Source organism: Phyllostomus hastatus, unplaced genomic scaffold (genome assembly GCF_019186645.2).
Source record: "Phyllostomus hastatus isolate PE091 unplaced genomic scaffold, TTU_PhHast_1.1 phas_scaffold_216, whole genome shotgun sequence".
Lineage (NCBI taxonomy): Eukaryota > Metazoa > Chordata > Mammalia > Chiroptera > Phyllostomidae > Phyllostomus > Phyllostomus hastatus.
This window is the reverse complement of record NW_025334018.1, coordinates 5,520,373-5,539,328: the sequence shown is the minus strand read 5'-3', so window position 1 is coordinate 5,539,328 and position 18,956 is coordinate 5,520,373. Positions and strand designations below refer to the sequence as shown.

At 45.8% G+C, this 18,956-nt stretch overlaps 1 protein-coding gene across 2 annotated transcripts in view; it reads left to right on the top strand.

The window, feature by feature from the left end:
- The window catches only part of THEM4 (thioesterase superfamily member 4), a 66,230-nt gene extending 47,639 nt beyond the window's left edge, over positions 1-18,591 (top strand). The window contains exon 7 of one of the 2 annotated variants that reach the window (XR_006783139.1): positions 18,573-18,591. The gene's annotated coding sequence lies outside the window, so the exon portion shown is untranslated. Of the gene's footprint in view, positions 1-108; positions 2,446-18,572 lie in introns of those variants that run through there. The other variant, XR_006783138.1, reaches the window with a different exon arrangement.
- Positions 18,592-18,956: the final 365 nt, after the last annotated feature.

The window sequence follows — 18,956 nt, the reverse complement described above, 5'->3', positions numbered from 1 at the left end:
AACTAGTTCTTGTAGGAATAGATACCTCAATTCAGTTCTCTTGGATTCCAGGGGTTAAACTACTGTGCCATTTTTAACCTGGGCTATGTAGTTGTGTCTTACCAACAGCTTAATTTACCATCACCGGAAGGAGTCTGGATTTGTTTCCTACATGTCATAGTCTATTCAAGCTGCCAAAACAACATACCACAGACTGAGTAATTAATAAACAACAGAAATTTATTGCTCATGGTTCTGGAGGCTGGAAAGTCCAAGATCAAAACCCCAATATGGTCATCTTGGTGAAGACTTGCTTTCAGGTTCATAGTGGATGCCTTCTGACTGTGTCCTCATATGAGGAAAGGGGTTAGGGATCTCTGTGGGTCCTCTTTTATAAAGGCACTAATCCCGTTCATAAGGGCTCCATCCTCATTACTTAAGCATCTCCCAAAGGCTCCACCTATTAGTACCATCACATTAAACATTAGAGTTTCAACATAAGAATTTGGGGAGGAGCCCTGGCTGGGTGGCTCAGTTGGTTGAAGCAATCCCGTGTACCAAAAGGTTGCGGGTTCAGTTCCCAGTCAGGTCACATACCTATGTTTCAGGTTCAATCCCTAGTTGGCTGCGTACCAGAGGCAACCAATTGGTGTTTCCTTCTTCCTCTCTCTCTCTCTTCCCCCACCCCTGTCCCCAATACACCCTAACCTCTCCTTTTTCTACTTGCAAGGTTCTTGTCTATCTTTCTCCTAAGCTCCAAGGGCCCTTCTTTTGCCATAACTTGTTTCCTGAACCCATGTTTTCTATGGCTCACTTCTACCTCTGCAACTTTCTAAATCACCTTTCTTTTATGAAAAAGAAGGAAAAGAAAAAGACCACAGCAGACAGGTCAGTACAGAGGTGAGTTTGGCAGTTTCCTTTTCCTGGAAATCCTGATAGAGCTTGGGGAAGTACCAGGGAGCTGCCTGCACTGACAGCTTTGCAGTTTACACAGCTAGCAACAGCCACCCTTTCTTCCCCATCTTCCTTCTATTTAATCCTGAAATTACAGAGATAGTGGGCTCTTATGATGTCTCTAACAGCTTGCTTTTCATGGTCACTAGGCATGTTTAAATATGTAGAGCCTAAGCAGTGAGCCCAGCACTGCTGTCCAGTTTCACCTAACAAGTAGGAATTTAGACATTGAAGGTTCTTTAATCATTTAGTGAATCTGAACAGGTTTGCAAAACTGCTAAAGCACACCAGACCTACATTCAAGGCAAAAGAACCTAACTGAAAGAATGCCAAATAACCAGTTCATTTTTCTTTCTATTAAGTGTGCTCCCACCTCCCTTTGCTATCCACTTGTGGTTTTAATTCTCACACTGGTTTGATCACGTCCAGGGTACATTGCAGCATATGACTGAGACTGCACAACCCCAACTGAAAGAAAAGCAGGAGTTCCTGGTGAGGTCAAAATGGTTTCTCTGCTTTGCAGCAGACTGTTCTCAAGCTTCATCAAACCCTGGCATTCTTGCCTTCATCGGGTTGTATTTTGATAAAGTATGTTTGGCTAAAGAGTCAGAAAGGAGGGAGATGCAATCAGAATTGTTGCCAGCTCCACTCTATCACAAGCTTCCTCCATAAACCATGGAGCTATTCCTCATTGCCCATTATCTCCTCTCTAACAGAGTGGTAAGTAACATTTTGAATGAAGGTTAGGAATCGCCCTGACCGGTGCACCTCAGTTAGTTGGGCCTTGTCCCACAAAGCAAAAAGGTCACCGGTTCCTTTGCCAGTCAGGGTGCATGGATTGTGGGTTCAGTCCCCAGACAGGGTATGTACAAGAGGCAACGGATTTCTCCTTCTCTTTCTCACTCCATTCCCCTCTAAAAAATAAAATCTTTTTTTAAGAAAAGATTGGAAACTGATGTTGTCCTGTGTTCAAATATCTTTGAACTATCAGTACAAGCTAGGTAGTGAGTTTTTGTCTTAACCACAGGTTTCTAAATTTCTAAGAAACATAATAGAAAGATAGTCATGTGCAGAAATACATTGTTGGAGGAATAAAAAAATGAAAAATACTATCTTTTTTCTCTACTGGGAAAGCAAGAATGAAACAAAAGGAAGTCGAGAAAACCTTTTCGTTCTGTGTTAAGGAAGCTTGTGTCCTTCATGTTCCTGTGTTTCCCACCCCATCACCCTCTTGGGACCCTAGCCTTTTCTCTTTGCCAGCAGCCAAATTCCTGTTCTGTCTAATAAACAGCCATGGTAGAACTCTAGCCAAATATATATTTTTCAGTACCAAGTATACAACATTCTCTATGATAGAGATAATAAGGCAGATTCTTTCTAATTTAAATCACCAAAAGTAATGTTACAGGGTGCAGCCAAGAGGGGGGACCCCAAATGGGCATTTGAAATGGGGTCCAGAACTTAAGGTGTACAGGAGATTTTAAGATGTCTCCATCCCCCAACCCAGGGTGTGGGTTGGGGGAAGGGACAAATGGAGCAGGACCATTGAGAGCTGTTTTGCATAGCAACAGCCTTGCAGCTACCCTCTGGCGTGGTTATTTAACATATCTATAGCCTTTGGCTGGTCGCTTAGATATGTTAAATAGCTGTGATCATCTCTGAGCCAGGGGAATGGAAGTAACTTCCCCACCAAGACGTGACTGGGGGCAGATCCCCCAAGCTACAGCGCCTGCGTGGGAGCTCGGAGAAGATTGGCTCCAGGACATGGGGCCACACCTGCCCAGACTCATGATGGCAGCCCAACGGTCTGGCTGGCTGGAAGGATATGAATTCTGGCATGTGAAGCCGAGTGTGGGAGGAGTCGGAAATGAGGCTGCAGAGGAAGATTGGCCGCGAGGATTTAAAACCCAGATGTGGCGGCCATTGAAGAGAGAACCATGCGCAGCCCTGAGAAGGAGAGTCATGCACAGCCTTGAAGAGGAGAACCATGCTGCTTTAGGAGAGAACCACGCGGCCTTGACAGAGTGGAGACTCCCGCAGCCCTGAAAGGGAGAACCACGAGGCCTGGACAGAGCAGGGATCCCCACAGCTTTAGAAGGGGAACCACCACCTGGTTTTAGCAGAGATCCCGGTGACTCAGCTGAGGGTGCCGGGAACCCAGGGAGGTCTCCCAGTCGAGATGGAGGACTAACTGGGAAGAACCAGAGGACTGCCTGAGCCATGGACTTCTATTTCCTTTCCTGAGATACGGTACTCTGGACTGGGCAAAGGGGGGAAGGAAGGAAGGACTGTGTCTGTTTGTGGGTGTTTTAAAGGACTTTGGGATTTTGATGAAGACATTAGGTCACTACTTTAAGTCTGTATAGCATTAAATAAACATTTCCTTTCCTTTTCACGAATCTCTGGCATTGAGAGACGTCTTTCCTCTGGCGGCGGACATAACGGACCCGGGGCCTTCTTTCAATAATAGTATATCGTTCCAGGCCCCCCTTGTTCTGTTCTGTAACAGTAAGTCATAGATTTTATGTCTTGGAAAAGTTGGAAATTTGTGTCCTGGCTGCTGTGGCTCAGTAGATCAAACATTGGCCTATGAAATAATGTCTCTAGTTCAATTCCCAGTCTGCAAGCAGCAACCAGTTGATGTTTCTATCCCTCTCTCCCTCCCCTCTCTCTCAAATAAAATCTGTAAAACAAAATTTCTTTTAATAGTATTTTTGGTCTGGCACTACTATTGTAAGCGCAGAACTACAGAATTGGTTTATTCCTCATCTTACCTATGGATATAAAATTAAGTGGGCTGCAGACAAAGATACCATGAGGAGAAAAAAAAACTACAGACCAAAAATCCTCAACAAGATACTAGCAAACTGAGTCAAACAGCACATTTAAAAGATTACACATCATAACCAGATGGAATTTATTTCAGAAACACAAGAGTAGTCTGACACAAGGTAATTTATTAGTGTAATACACCACATTAATAAAACAAAGAAGCAAAACCATATAAACCTCTCAATGGGTGCAGGAAAGGCATTGACAAAATCCAATACTCTTTCATGACAGAAATACTCAGAATAAAAACTTTCTTAACATACTAAAGGGCATCTAGAAAACCCACAACCAATATCACACTGAAAGGTGAAAAACTAAAAGCCATCCCCCTAAAATCAGGGAAAAAACAGATTCACTTTTACTACTGCTATTCAGCATAATACCAGTGTTGTGGAAAATCCACCCACACGCGGGGAGATAATGAAGCACAAACTTTATTACCCGGGGGCCCCAGAGGGGCTGGTTAACATCCAAATCCTCTGAGCACCGATCCTCACTCTCCCGGAGTTTAAATAGTCCCGGGCTTCCTACCTACGTGGCGAAGCAAGGTTACAGAAGACGAATGCAGAAGTTAGGTCCAGCTACCTTATAGGGGAGACAAAGAGAAAACTCAGGAGGAATTTGCAGAAGCTACAGAGCACAGGAGCTTATCATGGGAGTCTGTGTACGACCTTGAGTAACTGGCCGTTGCTTTGGTTACGACTTGTCAGCTTCTACAGTCCTGTGTGAAACTTTGCAAGTGTTACAGTTACAGAGCATAAGAAACTTTTGGAGTTTTCTTTTCCTGCCACATTCCCCCCCTTTGATGCTATAAGGTGTTTTATCCCTTTTAGCATCACTAATACCTGGCTATAAGGCTGAGGTCCTTGGGAGGGTTACAACTGCTGATACTGGTGTTGGTACCGCTGGAGGGCTAGCACTGTGGAGGCTGCCCTATGAGTCACTGTAGCCCTAGGTGTGGGACTAAGGTCCAGAGGATGCAGGGTCCTATATGCCTGACACCTCCGAGTCTGGTACTTTATGGTCCTGGATGTTACTCTAGTCTAGTATACCTCTCCTCCCCAAGTGCAGAGGGATTGCTGTGACTGAATGCAACCCAATGGCATGTCAGTGGAGGAGCTGAAAGCTGACCCTGGGAGATAGTAAGAGACCACTTTACCGCTGAGCATAATCCTATGCCTGGGGGTACTACATTTGCAGGCTGGGGCTGAGACAGGGGCCGCATCTGTTAAGCAAAGCATACAATAAATCCAAATACAGAGATCAAACAGAGACAAACTATTTCTAGGGTGACCTGCTTTGCAGGGATTCCATTCCTCAGGGGCCACAGTCACTAGTCCAATTGTCAATGCTTCTGCAAAGGTGCCAATTAAAGTCAGGTACCCTGTGGAACAACGGTCTATTCCTCGGCGTCTTTTTTACTGGTTGGCGTCCTCCACTGTCTTAGCGTGGGTTTTGGCACAGGCCTAGTCCTCGGGTCTTTGGGATCTTCTGCTGTCTTGGCCCGGCTGTAATAGATCCAAGGGGTGACTCCTGCAGCAGTAAGTTTGTCCAGGGCAGTCCAGTTTTCTGGTCTGCATACTTGGCAACTTTCCTGTCTTCAACTATATAGCTGCTTCCATCTATGTAGTGGGTGACATCAACCTCAGGTTGGACCAGGGGCTGGTCCTGGAGGTCTGGCCGGCTGGCATGGACCTCTTTAGTTACTTTAAGACAGTCATGGTCCAGCTTTCTAAGTTCTGCCGGTAAGTAGGTGACTGGATTGATTTGTTTCATGGTCTTAACATGCACCCTCGGGTTTCCTTGGAGGATGCCCTGGTATTGAGTCAGTCTGGGGTTCGACAGCCACTTATGCCTCTTGCAAGAGGGTTATGGCAGCAGTGACTGCCCTCAGATGAGGTGGCCAGCCAGTGGCGCCAGCAGATGTCCAACTGCTTAGACAGGTGAGCCACTGGGTGTTGCCATGGTCCGACAGGCTGGGTCAGGATTCGAGGGTTACCTTGTTTCTCTTGTGGGTGTACAGATTAATAGGCTGCCTTGGCTTTGACAGTCCAAGGGCAGGAACATTACTGAGGCACCTCTTAATATTTTGGAAGGCTTTTTCTTAATGTCCGGACCCTTCAAAGCCCGGTAGTAGGGCCGAGTTCCACAGTCGCAGGGTGCAGGCTGGCTTTTTCTCAGGAGAACGAGCATTTTCCTTAGAAATCAGACAAGGTTCTGGAGGGCGTTGGCAACTCTGCCACTTTCTGTCCTCGCCCCTGATCACACCGTGAGTACTTCTTGCAAGCCTGGTTGCTGAGCTCTGCACCTGGCGACATTGCCAGAGTCCTAAGGGAGCTTGCAGGCCACTGGGGCAGGCAAACCTGACAGAGCACCGTGAAGGGCCATGACAGAGGACTGCACAGACGACTGTAGGGGGGCACTTCAGCAGCGTGTGCGTTCTCTCCTGGCACCGATCCTGGGATGGGGCCACCAGGAGGAGGTCGTCCATGTACTGCAGAATTGTCAGGTCCATCCCCCCTTAGCGAGGGGTCTCCTGCTAGGGCTTCCCCAAATAGGGTTGGGAGTTCTTAAACCTCTGGGGCAGTCTAGTCTAGGTTAACTGAGTCTTGACCGCTGTATGCGGAAAATGGGTTGGCTGGAAGGTGCCACAGGAATGCAGAAGAAGGCATCCTTCAGATTAAGGCACGTAAACCACGTTGCTGTTGGGGGAAGCTGGCTCGGGAGGGTGCACGGGTTCAGGACCACTGGGTGGCGGCTGGTGGCTGCTTTGTAGACAGCCCACAGATCCTGGATAGGCCGGTACCCGCTCCCGTCTGGCTGTTATCATGGGTCTGGGCAGGTGTGGCCCCATGTTATGGAGCTAATTTTTCTCTAAGCTCCCACTCGGGGGACCTGCCTCCTTGTCACATTCTGGGCAGGGGAGTCTTTCTTTATCTCCCTGGCCCAGAGCATGGCCACAGCCATTTAGCATATCCAAGTGACCAGCTGAAGGCTATAGGCATGTTAAATGACCATGCCATGGTTAACTGCAAACCTGGTGCTGTACAAAACAGTCCCGCATATTTTGCTCTGTGTGTCCCTCCTCCAACTTACACTTGTGGGGAAGGGGTGAAGACATCCTAAAATTTCCTTGGACACCTTGAATTCTGGACTCCACCCCAAATGTCCATTTGGGGTCCCCCCCTTGGCTGCAACTTGTAATGATTTTTCATTTTAGATATATACCCACTTTAAATTCTTTTAAAGGACAATGGACGAAGGTCTCATCTTCTTGTAACTGCTTCCGGCTAGAAATGGACGTTGTTTTACCTACCCGTGGGTCTGGGGTGCCCTGAAAGTGGGTGCAGCACGGAGGGAGTCCTGCCTGTAAAGGGAAGGACCTTACAGAATTCTGGTCAGTTGGCTATTACCAGGAAGTTGCAGGCTCAGTGTCCAAAGGCTGGCATTACTGGACCATTGGCATCCTGGTTATATTCTGGGGGTGACAGATTTGGAAAGAGTTGGAAGGCACAATTAAATCATAACCATTAAATGACAAAGGCAGGGGCTTAGGTATGGCTTATCTGGAGGAAGGTGTACAAGGCATGCTACACCTATCCAAAGCTTTTGTGGTCTGTTATACTTTACTCAGGCTGAGGGATTATATTATGATTTCCCTCCTTTCAGATATCTAAACCTTTCCTGTTCAAGCCACTAAGACAGAAAAGGGAAAATTAGTTTTAAAGTGAAGCCCACAGATCGCCCAAACTGCTTACTAACCCAACTACTTAGTTTAGCCAAACCATTGAGCTCCAGGGGGCGACGATGAAAATGGGCTCCTTAAGTGAGGCCTATATTGCAACCGATCACTCAGGCCATGAAGTCATAGGCATGCGTCCTATGAAAACAGAAGAACACACAGGTCAATTCACACAATAGTCCCCAAACCAGTCTCCGTGCCTGTGAGACTGTCCTTTGGGAAGGCATTCAGTTGCAAGTTTTTTCCTGCAATGACATTCAGCAATGGCAATTTGACAGGTCCTTCATACCTGTAAATTGTACATTTTGATATTACAAAACCAGTTTTTTCTTTTAGATGAAAACAAACTTTTAAGACAGTTAGCTGCATTATTCTGATGTTTAATACTGAGCACAGTGATTTTCCTTGAACCATAATTTTTCTCCTTAAGATCACCCTCACTGTTATTAAAGGGACTACTTTCTGTTTTCTTTTTATTTTGACTGTTCGTTTGCATAAACACACCAAGAGCAGCCTGAATTACTTATGATTCTTGATTCTGCTTTGCTGGAACTCACACAGAGAACCTTCAGATTGACTTTTCAGTCCACCCCTCAGAGCACAGAAGCAGAGCCATACATCCGCCATCTGGCTTCGCCTGTACCAGTTGTTTCACTCAGATCCTTGAGTTTTTCATTGTGCTTACAGGTTCCTTTTTGGCCATCTTTCATGAAAGCAGCCTTCGTTCCTTCCCTGGAAAGACTGCCATGAACTGCACAACCAACCAAAGTACCAGGCTTTTCTCGTGGGCTTATGCTAGCTTCACAAGTCAATCCCAGTTCCTCAGGGCTTTCTGGTGACGACCAGAACCCATACATGCCTCCTTCAGACGTGACGTTCCAGTCAAAGTCTTGGTTAACAAAACCACTATTAACTACTGGTCTTATTGGTCTTATGCAAAGAAACCTTATGTTTTACTTACTCCTTCAGAATGCCAAATTCTGGAGGGATCAGGTAGGGAGAAAAATACAAAGCCTGAAAGAAAAACTTTTCCCTTCTGATATTTACCAGGCTTCTTAAAACCTTTACTGCTGCAGACTTATCTAACATTTACAACTCTTTTATCTTTCATATATTTTCTGATATCCATTAAGAGTGTATTTCCATGCCTTATACCTTTTATTATTAACTAACATCACATAATTCCAAAACTCTTACTTTTCCATTTATCTTTACAGTTTCCCACAGACCTTCTTTACAGATATATATATATATATACATAAATATTTAAATACTTAAATTATTTACTTTTCTACAGAGTGTGAAGTTTTAACCTTCCCAGGAATCCTTCACTTCCTTTTTAGAGCAGATGCAGAGCAAAACCCAAAACACAGAGTTTCCAGAACAGTACACAGTTAGGGGCATTCTCTCGCACAGAGACATGCTCCTTCAGGCCCGGTCTCATGGCAGAGACATGCTGCTTTGCCTCTGGCTGAAGCACTCGTCAGCCCCAAATGACCCTTCCTGGGTCCCGAGTGGCAAAGGCATCCTCCCCAACCGGTTACAGGCAACCTTAAACAGATTTTAAGTACAGAGGGTTTTGATCAGAAACAACACTTCTCTTTTCCCACAAAACCAGAAAACAAATAGTTGAGGTTTCCTTTACTCCAGGTTTAAAACTTTACATTCTTTATACATAATTTTACTCATTCAAATTTAACCATTATTCTTTTTAATCCTGGTTCCTTTCCCACTCTGGGAAGGACAGCCGAAAGTCCCTGACACTGCAGGCTGCAGTTTTCTGAAGCTCAGACCCTGCAAACATTTTACAGGCCAGATGTTTTCCTTAACTTCAGTACATGTCCTTCAGAGCCATCCTTATCAGAACCAGTTACACAGAGAACCAGACGGATGCAGTCTGGAGAGAGCCCTTAGCCTGGCACCTTGCCCAGTTCCAAGATGGAGGGGCTCTCACGTGACCCATTATCCAAGATGACGACAACCATGCACCTCCACCCTGGAGGGGGGCACTCACATGGCTCGTCCTCCATTTTACCCAAAATGGCGGTGCACCCACATACATGCAATATAGTACTGGGGCAGAAACTCCCCCCCAACCCATGATGAATTCTCCCAACTGACGCAGACAAACAAAGGAAAAAGGGGATCTTTCACACGCCCACCGCAGGTGGGGGCCCAATCAGACTCCGTGAGCCTGGCTGGCCCGTGGAGTCACAAACACATTCACACAGACAGCCGCACAGACAGCCACACAGAAGTTAGCTGTCCCTCCCCCGAGAAGGAGCCCGATGGTCTGGGTCTAAGCCCAGACCCCTGAATTTTCTGGTCGAGGGGTGATCAGTCCCTTTCAGATTCTCGGGTCAGGTCCCTAGGGCATGTCCAGATACCTGATTGGCGCCTCCGACAGTTCGTGGTTCGTCTCTCCCCTCCACCCGGGTGTTAGAGCCGTCGGGGACGTGGCACGGGAGTCTCTGCCCCGGGAAGCCTGGAATCACCAGGGCACGGGCTCCCCTGCCGACTCCCCCGGTCGCCTTCACCGGAGGCAAAATACCTGCTCGAGTGAGGGATTTCCCGGCCAACACACCAAAATGTTGTGGAAAATCCACCCACACGCGGGGAGATAATGAAACACAAACTTTATTACCCGGGGGCCCAGAGGGGGTGGCTAACATCCAAATCCTCTGAGCACCGATCCTCACTCTCCCGGGGTTTAAATAGTCCCGGGCTCCCTACCTACGTGGCAAAGCAAGGTTACAGAAGCCGAATGCAGAAGTTAGGTCCAGCTACCTTATAGGGGAGACAAAGAGAAAACTCAGGAGGAATTTGCAGAAGCTACAGAGCACAGGAGCTTATCATGGGAGTCTGTGTACGACCTTGAGTAACTGGCCGTTGCTTTGGTTACGACTTGTCAGCTTCTACAGTCCTGTGTGAAACTTTGCAAGTGTTACAGTTACAGAGCATAAGAAACTTTTGGAGTTTTCTTTTCCTGCCACACTAGAAGTCCTAGACAGAGCAGTTGAGCAAGAAAAAGAAAGATCCAAATTAGAAAGGAAGAAGTATTTGTAAATGACATGATTCTGTATACAGATAATCCCAAAGAATCCATCAAAAAGCTAGAGCTAATAAATGAATTCAGCAAAGTTTCAAGATACAAAATTTCTCCCTCCCACTCATTATTCACTTTGAGGAATCCCATGTGAAGAGCATCTCTATGGAAAGGTCCGTGTTTGAGGAACTGAAGTTTCCAGCCCATCTAGTCTTCAGAGAATGCAGCCCCAGCCTTGCTCCCTTGACTGCAACTTCATGAGAGACCCTGAACCAAAACCACCCAATTAATGTACTCCCAGGTTCCTGGCCCTCAGAAATAGTGTTGCTAAAACTTGAGGTAATGTAGCAAAAAAACAACTAATGAGGATTAGGTAATCTAAATGAGAGTAGCCAGGATGATCCCAAACTACATAATCCTACAGTGGGAGGAGGTAGTACTTGATGATTTTTATGTAGCAGGTTTGCAAGCCTAATTATTAGACAGATATTAGGAGTGACTGAATTTTCCTCAGTGTGCACTGTATTTGTGATAAAAGCATGGGAGTGCTGTTGAAACAAAGCCTTCAAGGGTTAAAAACTGGCAACAAATAAGTCACAGCATGAAATACCAAGGACTTGTGATATTTTTTAAAATAAAAAAAACAGGATTGAGGCTCCTGATGCCAGGATTGCCTTTTTAAAATTTTATTAAGAGAAGATTTAATATAATAGAAATCTCGGCATTTAATCACTACACAAATTCTTACAAAGCTCCTATTAAAAACAAAGTATGCATATTTTGAAGTTTCATAGGTTCTAATTCAAAATAAAGTATGGAAATGTTAGTAAGGAAAGTGAAACCAAAGTCACAAAGTACAAACCTACCACTGAAAAATCAAAACACTTTAAGCAACTTTTTAAAATGAAAGAAACAGTTACAATATTTCAAAGTGGTTGAGTCTGTGGAAGTGGAAATGGAGTAAGGTAGAGGATATACACTCTTTTTTATAATAAAATTTGCTTCCACAAGGCTTGATTCCAAATGCTGTGCTAGAAATTACTTTGATAAAATAAAAACTGATTTTTTAAAATATTCTTGGATCATAACTATTACAGTCAAGGGATCCTGATTTTTTGTTTTTAGATTTTTAAATATATTTTTTAGAGCAAGGGGAAGGATGGGAGAAAGAGAGGGAGAGAAACATCAGTGTGGAAGAGACACATTGATCACACACCCCAGTCTGAGGGCTGGCCACAACCCAGACATGGGCCATGATGGAGAATTGAACCATTGGCCTTCCTATTTGCAGGACGACACTCAACCCACTGAACCACACGTCAGGACAAAACTATTTTAAAAAAACAGTGAACCTCGTAGGGATGTGGGGCGTAGAAGAGGAAGTCCACATACATCACTTAGCACAGTGCAGAGGAGGTATACAGTCAATGTGTGACCTATCCCCAGGAAGAGAGGGAAGTGATCTGACTAGGACACCCTTGCCCTGAGAAGATAAAACTTGCTGAGACTTGGCTCCTGCACTAGGCTCTGTGCTCATCTAAGGAGACTTAATCCACAATTACAGTGTCTGGCTGGTAGCTATCTCTGCTAGCGCCTCATCTGCCCAGGCTGCCTCTAGAGGGCAGTCCTCTGGCAGCCCATGATCTGTCTCAGTGAGAGGAAGTCGAAGCCTGGGCTTCAGAGCTAGATGTCCTGGGTTCAGGTCTTGTCCAAGTCCTGACCTTCTGGGCAAGTTACGTAGCCTCTAAGTGCCCCCATTTCCTCATTTGTGAAACGGAGGTAACATGAGTCCTTATTTCCTAGGACTGCCATGGGGGTTAAGTGAGTCAGTGAATGCAAAACGCACATTTTCTGTAATTGTCACTCTTATCTTTGCCCACATTGGTCGAGAGTCATGTCAGCACACTTTTGAGGCCACAAGACACAGCAATGTGTTAAGTGTTTGGAGCCCATATGCAACAGGGTGCAGCCAAGAGGCGGGGGGCCCAAATAGCGATTTGGAATGTGGTCAGAACTCAAGGTGTCAGGAAATATTAGAAAGACCTATAGGATGTCCTCACCCCTCACCCCCCGGGGAAGGGACACGTGGAGCAGGAACTTGCAGAGCTGTTCTATACAGCAACAGCTTTGCAGTTAACCTCTGGCATGGACATTTAACATGTCTATAACCTTTAACTGGTTTTATAGATATGTTAAATAGCTGTGACCATGCTTTGAATCAGAGGGATGGAAGTGACTTCCACCCAAGATGTAAGGCAGGTGTAGCTCCCCCTGGTTACAGCACCTGCGTGAAAGCTTGGAGAAGATTAGCTCCATGACATGGGGCCACACCTGCTCAGACTTACAATGGCAGCCCAGTAAACCTGGAATAATACAGGAATGCTAGAAGGTGTAACTGATTGTAGAAGGAGTCGGAAATGGGGCTGAAGAGGAAGACTGCTGTAGGAATTTAAACCCGGACTTGGCAGCCATTCAAGGGGAGAACCACAAGGCTTTGGCAGAGTGGCAACCCTGCAGGTTTGGCGAGAGTGAGGACCACATGGCTTTGGGGTGCTCCCTTTTGCCACATGGCTTAGGAAGCAGGAGAGACTTTGCCTGGGAGAAAAGGGGTGAAAGGACTCTTGCTGGTGGGCCATGAGAAGGTGCCACATGGCTTTCGGTTAACTGGAGATCCTGGCGGCAAGACAGCCAATGGTGCCAGGAGCCTGAATCGTGGACTTCTGCTTCTTTTTCTGAGATATGGTGCCCCAGATAAGGGAAGGAGGAGAAGAAAGGTGCATCTGTGGGTATCCTAAAAGACTTCAATATTTTAATGAAGACATCAGGTCAGTACTCTAAGTCTGTATGGCTTTAAATAAATATTTCTTTTCCTTTTCACAAATCTCTGACATTGAGATGTTTTTCCTCTGGTGGCAGGCATAGCGAACCTAGTGGGGGGGTCCTTTCAGTAATAGTATATCGTAACCCCCCTTGGCCCTGTTCTGTAACACATATATTAGATAAACATAGCTATAGTCAAGGAACTTAAAAGCCAATAGGAACTCAACTTAGAATCAATAGAGAAGTGCCTAGTGAGTTATTACAGGAAAACATTTTTCCAAGAAAAGTAGCCAGTTCTGGTTTATGTATCACCCACCTTTCTGTCTCCAGTAGTGGAATCTTGTCAGGCCTGCAGAAGGACAGGTAGAGCTAAATCACCCTTCTTCTACCCCTTCACACACCTGCCCACCTTACTACCAATTTATGGCGCCTAGAGAATCAGTATGGAAAAGGGGGATTATCTGCATAGGATGCTGGGGGTCTAAACTTCAAAGTTTTAGAATCTTGTCTGCAAGTTCCTCGGTAGCGTGGGTGGAGGTGCAGTGGGAGGGAAGAGGGCAAATAGAGGCAGAACAGTGGGCAAGAGTAGGAAGGGGAAGAGCTTTGTGGAATCAGGGCCATAAGCTGGCCAGACTCCAAAACTGGCCCCTTTCAGTCTTTTGGGCGATGGAATCTGCATGCCCTGGGTGGTAATGTGTGTGACCACAGCTGAAGAACTGTGTCTGTAGAGCACTGTAGCTGTGGGAACCCAGGCCCACTGGGTTCACAGGAGCCCCCAGAGGTGAGCCTCACTCTTGGGAGAGGAACTTGCTCTTCTGGCCCCATCCACCAGAAAGTAATGGTGGCTGTCTTCATGGAACCAAGGGTGTGCCTGTGTGGCCACAGTAACTATGGAAGAAAGATAGGGTCAGTGGGGAACATGTCCCAGTTGCCACAGTGAACTAAGATTCCTCTGCAGATAGCAGAGCACCAGCCACAGAGATTGGGTCCCTCAGCATTCTCCCTGCTGTTTTTCATGTTAGGAACAGGGGTGCCCTCAGAGTCCTAAGTGGCTCCTGGCTTCTTGGACTTCCTGCAGGACAGGAGGAGCAGCCCTGGGGCAGGGTAAGATATGACTCGCCTGCCTACGAGGGGTTGGCTTTTGCAGCTCACCTGTCAGACTTGGGGCATGTTCTTTAGACCAGTGTTCACACTCGGAATGGTGTATGCACAATGGCAGATGACATTAGTGAAAATGAGTGTCCCAGCCGACTCCCCCTGTAACAGTGAAAGGCTCACTCTCTCTGACTCTGTCTTAATTCTAGCCTGTGGTTTTCCCCTTGCCTTCATGCTAACAGCTCCTGATATAAATATGCTAACAATCAGAGAAATTCTGCCTGAGGCTCAAGTTTTTCAAGAACAGCTCTGCCAGGGGGTGCCTCTCCCAAGGAGGTGGGGAAATATTTACAAAATAATGATTGTTTATCAAAGATTTGCAGGAGCCTGAAGACCAGTCTCAGATCAGCAGAGGTCAACAGACCAGGGAACAAAGAGATTTAGAGATTTTGAGCTCTTTCTTGGGTCCCTGTTGGCGCCAAGAAGTCACATACCTGTTGCCCCACTCATTCTCTCTTCCCTTGACCTAAAGAGGCCTGGATTCTGGGCTCTCTTAAGATGGATTTGAGAAAGCCCTAAAGGCCCCCATCTTCTCAAGTTTGTGCTTTCTTGATCAATAAGCCTTCCCTTACTCCAGGATTTGAATATTGGCCTTTGAAGTGTGGGTGGGGCACATGGACCTTGAACCAGTAACTCCCCTGAGAACATGTGGCCAGCCTTGAGCTGTGGCAGTTCACTCCCCACCTCCTAAAGCCCTTCCATGCCCTCAGCCGTGTGCTTCTAGAACATAGCCATCTAGCCAAGTGTGGAAGGGGAGAGGGAAAGGAGAGGGCCAGAAGCTGAGGGCTGTCAACCTCCAGGGGGCAGTGATGTACACTGACCTTAAAGAATCTTCTTAATGAACTGGTGGGTGATGGATTTGAAAGCATGTCTTTGCCCTCCTCAACCAGTGGTGTCTTCAGGTGCCTTTAGGGGAGAAGCAGCACTAAAGATGACATGCAGAGGTTGGTTATGATGAGGCTGTATCTTTTTATGAGTGAAACAAAGAGGAATTCACCCATTAGTCTTCTCTAGAGTGGTTCACACCAACTGCAAAACAAGTATTATGAAAAAGTAATAGCTATTACTAAAAAACAATTTTCCAGGCATTGTATCAACATATTTGCCTTACCTTCTTAACTTTTTACATACTATTGATGGCCTTATTTTACAGGTGAGCAAACTCTGTGAAATTAAGTAAATTTCCCCAAATTACACAGGCACCCTATGAAGTAGATACTCTGGTTATTCCCATTTCACACATGAAGAAGCTGAGACAAATCTGGAATTTGCATCTGGGTCCTTCTGACTCCAGATCCCGAGCTCCTAACACCAGGATTTCCTGTCTGCCTGCGATTACAAGCTCAGGCACTGAGGCAGGTGTATTGAAGTCTGATGGAATAAGTGCTATGCCACAGAGACGGATCCTGGAGAAGGCAGAGGTGGAACAAACTCATTTCCTTTGTCACTAAATATTTTAAACTATTTCACAAAGAACAATACCCTGATCAAGAAATTGATAAAGTTTCAACAGTAAGGAAAAATTTGATAATAGTGTATCATCAGTGTCCATTTTAGGATCAGAAAGAAAACCAACCTCTAAAATAATAATAATTTTGTATGTGTAAAGGACTAGAGGTGGATGTTATAAAGCAGTAGCTAATTGTCTCTAATTGTACGTTATCCAAACCAGGAATACAAATGTAACAGATTTTCCTAGTAAAGAGACAATACTGGGGCTGTTGATTCCCTCTGAATCAACTTAATGTTCTTAAGAAGATAAACCCACCACTGCAGGTAAGGATAAATGTGACAAAAGGCAAAGTACTGGCAACAAGATTCAGGAATAATATCCACCCTGCCCAAATTTAAAATATGAAAAAAAAATGCTTCCATAAAGTCACCCTCGTCTCAGTCAATTAGTGACATGCCCACGAACTTCCCTGAGTTTCTGAAGCACTCTGGGCAAACAACTGTGGACCGTAGCACTTCAAAGACGAGGAGCAGAGAATGCCACTTTTACTCCTCTTTTCTTTCATTTTGCCTGCATCTCATCCCTTCTCCCCCCAAACACGATCTTCTCACGGGGACTTGCCTCCTCAACTGCCCCTCCCCCTCACGACTGACCTCTTTGTTTCTATTCATCTCTGGGACAGACACTGCTGGGCTATTGCTGTGATACAGTCATGGACATCAGTCGTTTTTGTCCATCCGTCCCCTCCTCCCATCTTCTGGTAACAGAACTACGCTGACAGCCTTTCAGGTTTCATGTGCTTCTAGTTGGGGAGGAGGACTGCTGGTCACACCCCGGCACTGAGCCAGGCCCTGGCCCAGCTTTAGTTCATCATAGCTCCTCATCCCAATGACCACAGACTCTGGTCCAAGGAGGGGGCACTTACCTAAGGAATCAGAGTTTTGCCCTGGGATTTTTCATGTGGTTGAGAGGTGAGGGAAGTGAACAGATTGGGGTACATTTTATAAATATCACCAATGAGGCCTGATTGAACTTGAGTTTCCTTCTCTATAAGAAGAGAAACTTGGACCAAAGGCTCCTGGAGGCACCTCCAGACCCGGTCTGAGGATTCTGTGGGGCTGCTCCCTTGGAGAAATGAGACTGGTCCAGCTACACCCTTTCAGAGAGAGGGTACCTGACAAACGTGTGCACCCAGGGAAATTTCACTTCCGTAATCTCAGACTGAGAAGGTTGTCCTTATCAAAACCTACTTTCAGGTTCCCACTTTAACTAAGAAGTAACATAACAAATAACTGCTTACATTGTGACCCTTTGAGGGAATAATTACACTTTAAAAGAGAAGCAAAACTTTAAACTATGATGAATAATGCATGGTAAAAACTCTCAATATCACAATATGTAAACAGGTGTGTGTGCATGTGTGAATTTGTGTGCATGTGTGGTATTTATGTGGCTCAGTGTGAGTGAGTATGTCAATGTGTACTCATGCCATGTGTGTACATGAATATCTACCTGTGTATTTCTGTGAGTACATGTGTGTTCATATCTGTGTTTGTGTGTGAGTGCACCTGTATGTACACTGTATATACATGTATGTGAGTATGCATGCATGTGTGAGTGTATAAATAAGTGCACATAAAACCATGTGTGTATTGTGTATATGCATGTGTATGTTCCACGTGTGTATGTCCACATCTGGGTGTGTGTGTCTGTGTATGTGAGTGTATGTGCATGCATATATGACTCTGTGTGGCCATGCATAGTATGTTTGTGAGTGCATGCCTTGTACCTGCCTGTGTGTGCAGACGTGCACCTGTGTGTGCATTTAAAGAGCCAGGTAACTCTGGAGCCACAGCTGCCAGAGGTGGGGGCAGGGAGTAATGTACTGGGGTCAGCCCTGGCTGGATGACTCAGTTGGTTAGAGTGTTGCCCCGATACACCAAGGTTGGCAGTTCAATCCCTCATCAGGGCACATACAATAACCATTCGTGCAACAACAACAACAACAATCAATGTGTGTCTCTCTCTAAAATCAATACATTTTTTAAAGAATTTTTTTAAAATAAAAGTTTATTTGAAAAAAAAGCACTGGGGCTGTGGCTGGTGTGGCTCAGTGGGTTGAATGCCAGCCTGCCAACTGAAAGGTCCCAAGTTCAATTCCCAGTCAGGGCACAGGCCTGGGTTGCGGACCAGGTCCCCTGTAGGGGGCATGCGAAAGGCCACCAATCAATGTCTCTCTCTTTCTTCCTCCCTTTCCCTTTCTGAGAAATAAATAGGATCTTAAAAAAAAAAAGCACTGGAGTCCACAGTGTCCAGGAGCCAGGCTAGCTCAGACTAACAGAGGACACCAGGGAGGGAGCAAGATTTTCTCTGCACGTACAAACTCTACACCACAGCAGCTATGGCACTGTTCTTTTCTGACAAAGCCACCAAGGCACAGTGACAGTGCCGTGTGCCCAGTGCCCAGCCACAGACAAGACACCTCTCCCTCAAAGGAGACTGATAGGGGACTCAAGAGTTGGAAATTTTTAGTTTAAGGTAAAAGGTTATAAGTCTAGTAAGTAATGTATATGTTAAAACTTTTGTTTCAGAAACTACAGATAAGGCCCATCCTGGCTCCTGGGAAAACAGCCGAACTCCTGGGGCACTGCTAAGGATTACCACCTGGGGGACAAGTGGAGGCATCCGGGCCATTGTGTTTCAGGGAGAGACAGATGACCACCGGCCCCTGGGAACAGCTAACTGCCCAGGACAGGAATGTTGCACATTCTTTCACCTAGTCCTCCCTGAACTTCAAAACCCCTCACCGCTCCTTGTTTATTCCCTGCTACAAAAACCTTGGCCTGGAAAGAAAAAACAAGATGGTCTGTTAGAGTATGAACCCACCATCTTCTCAGATCGCTGGCCATCTGAATAAAGCGCCCATAAAGATTCAATCACTGTCATTGCTTATTGGGTTTGGTAGTGACAGGCAG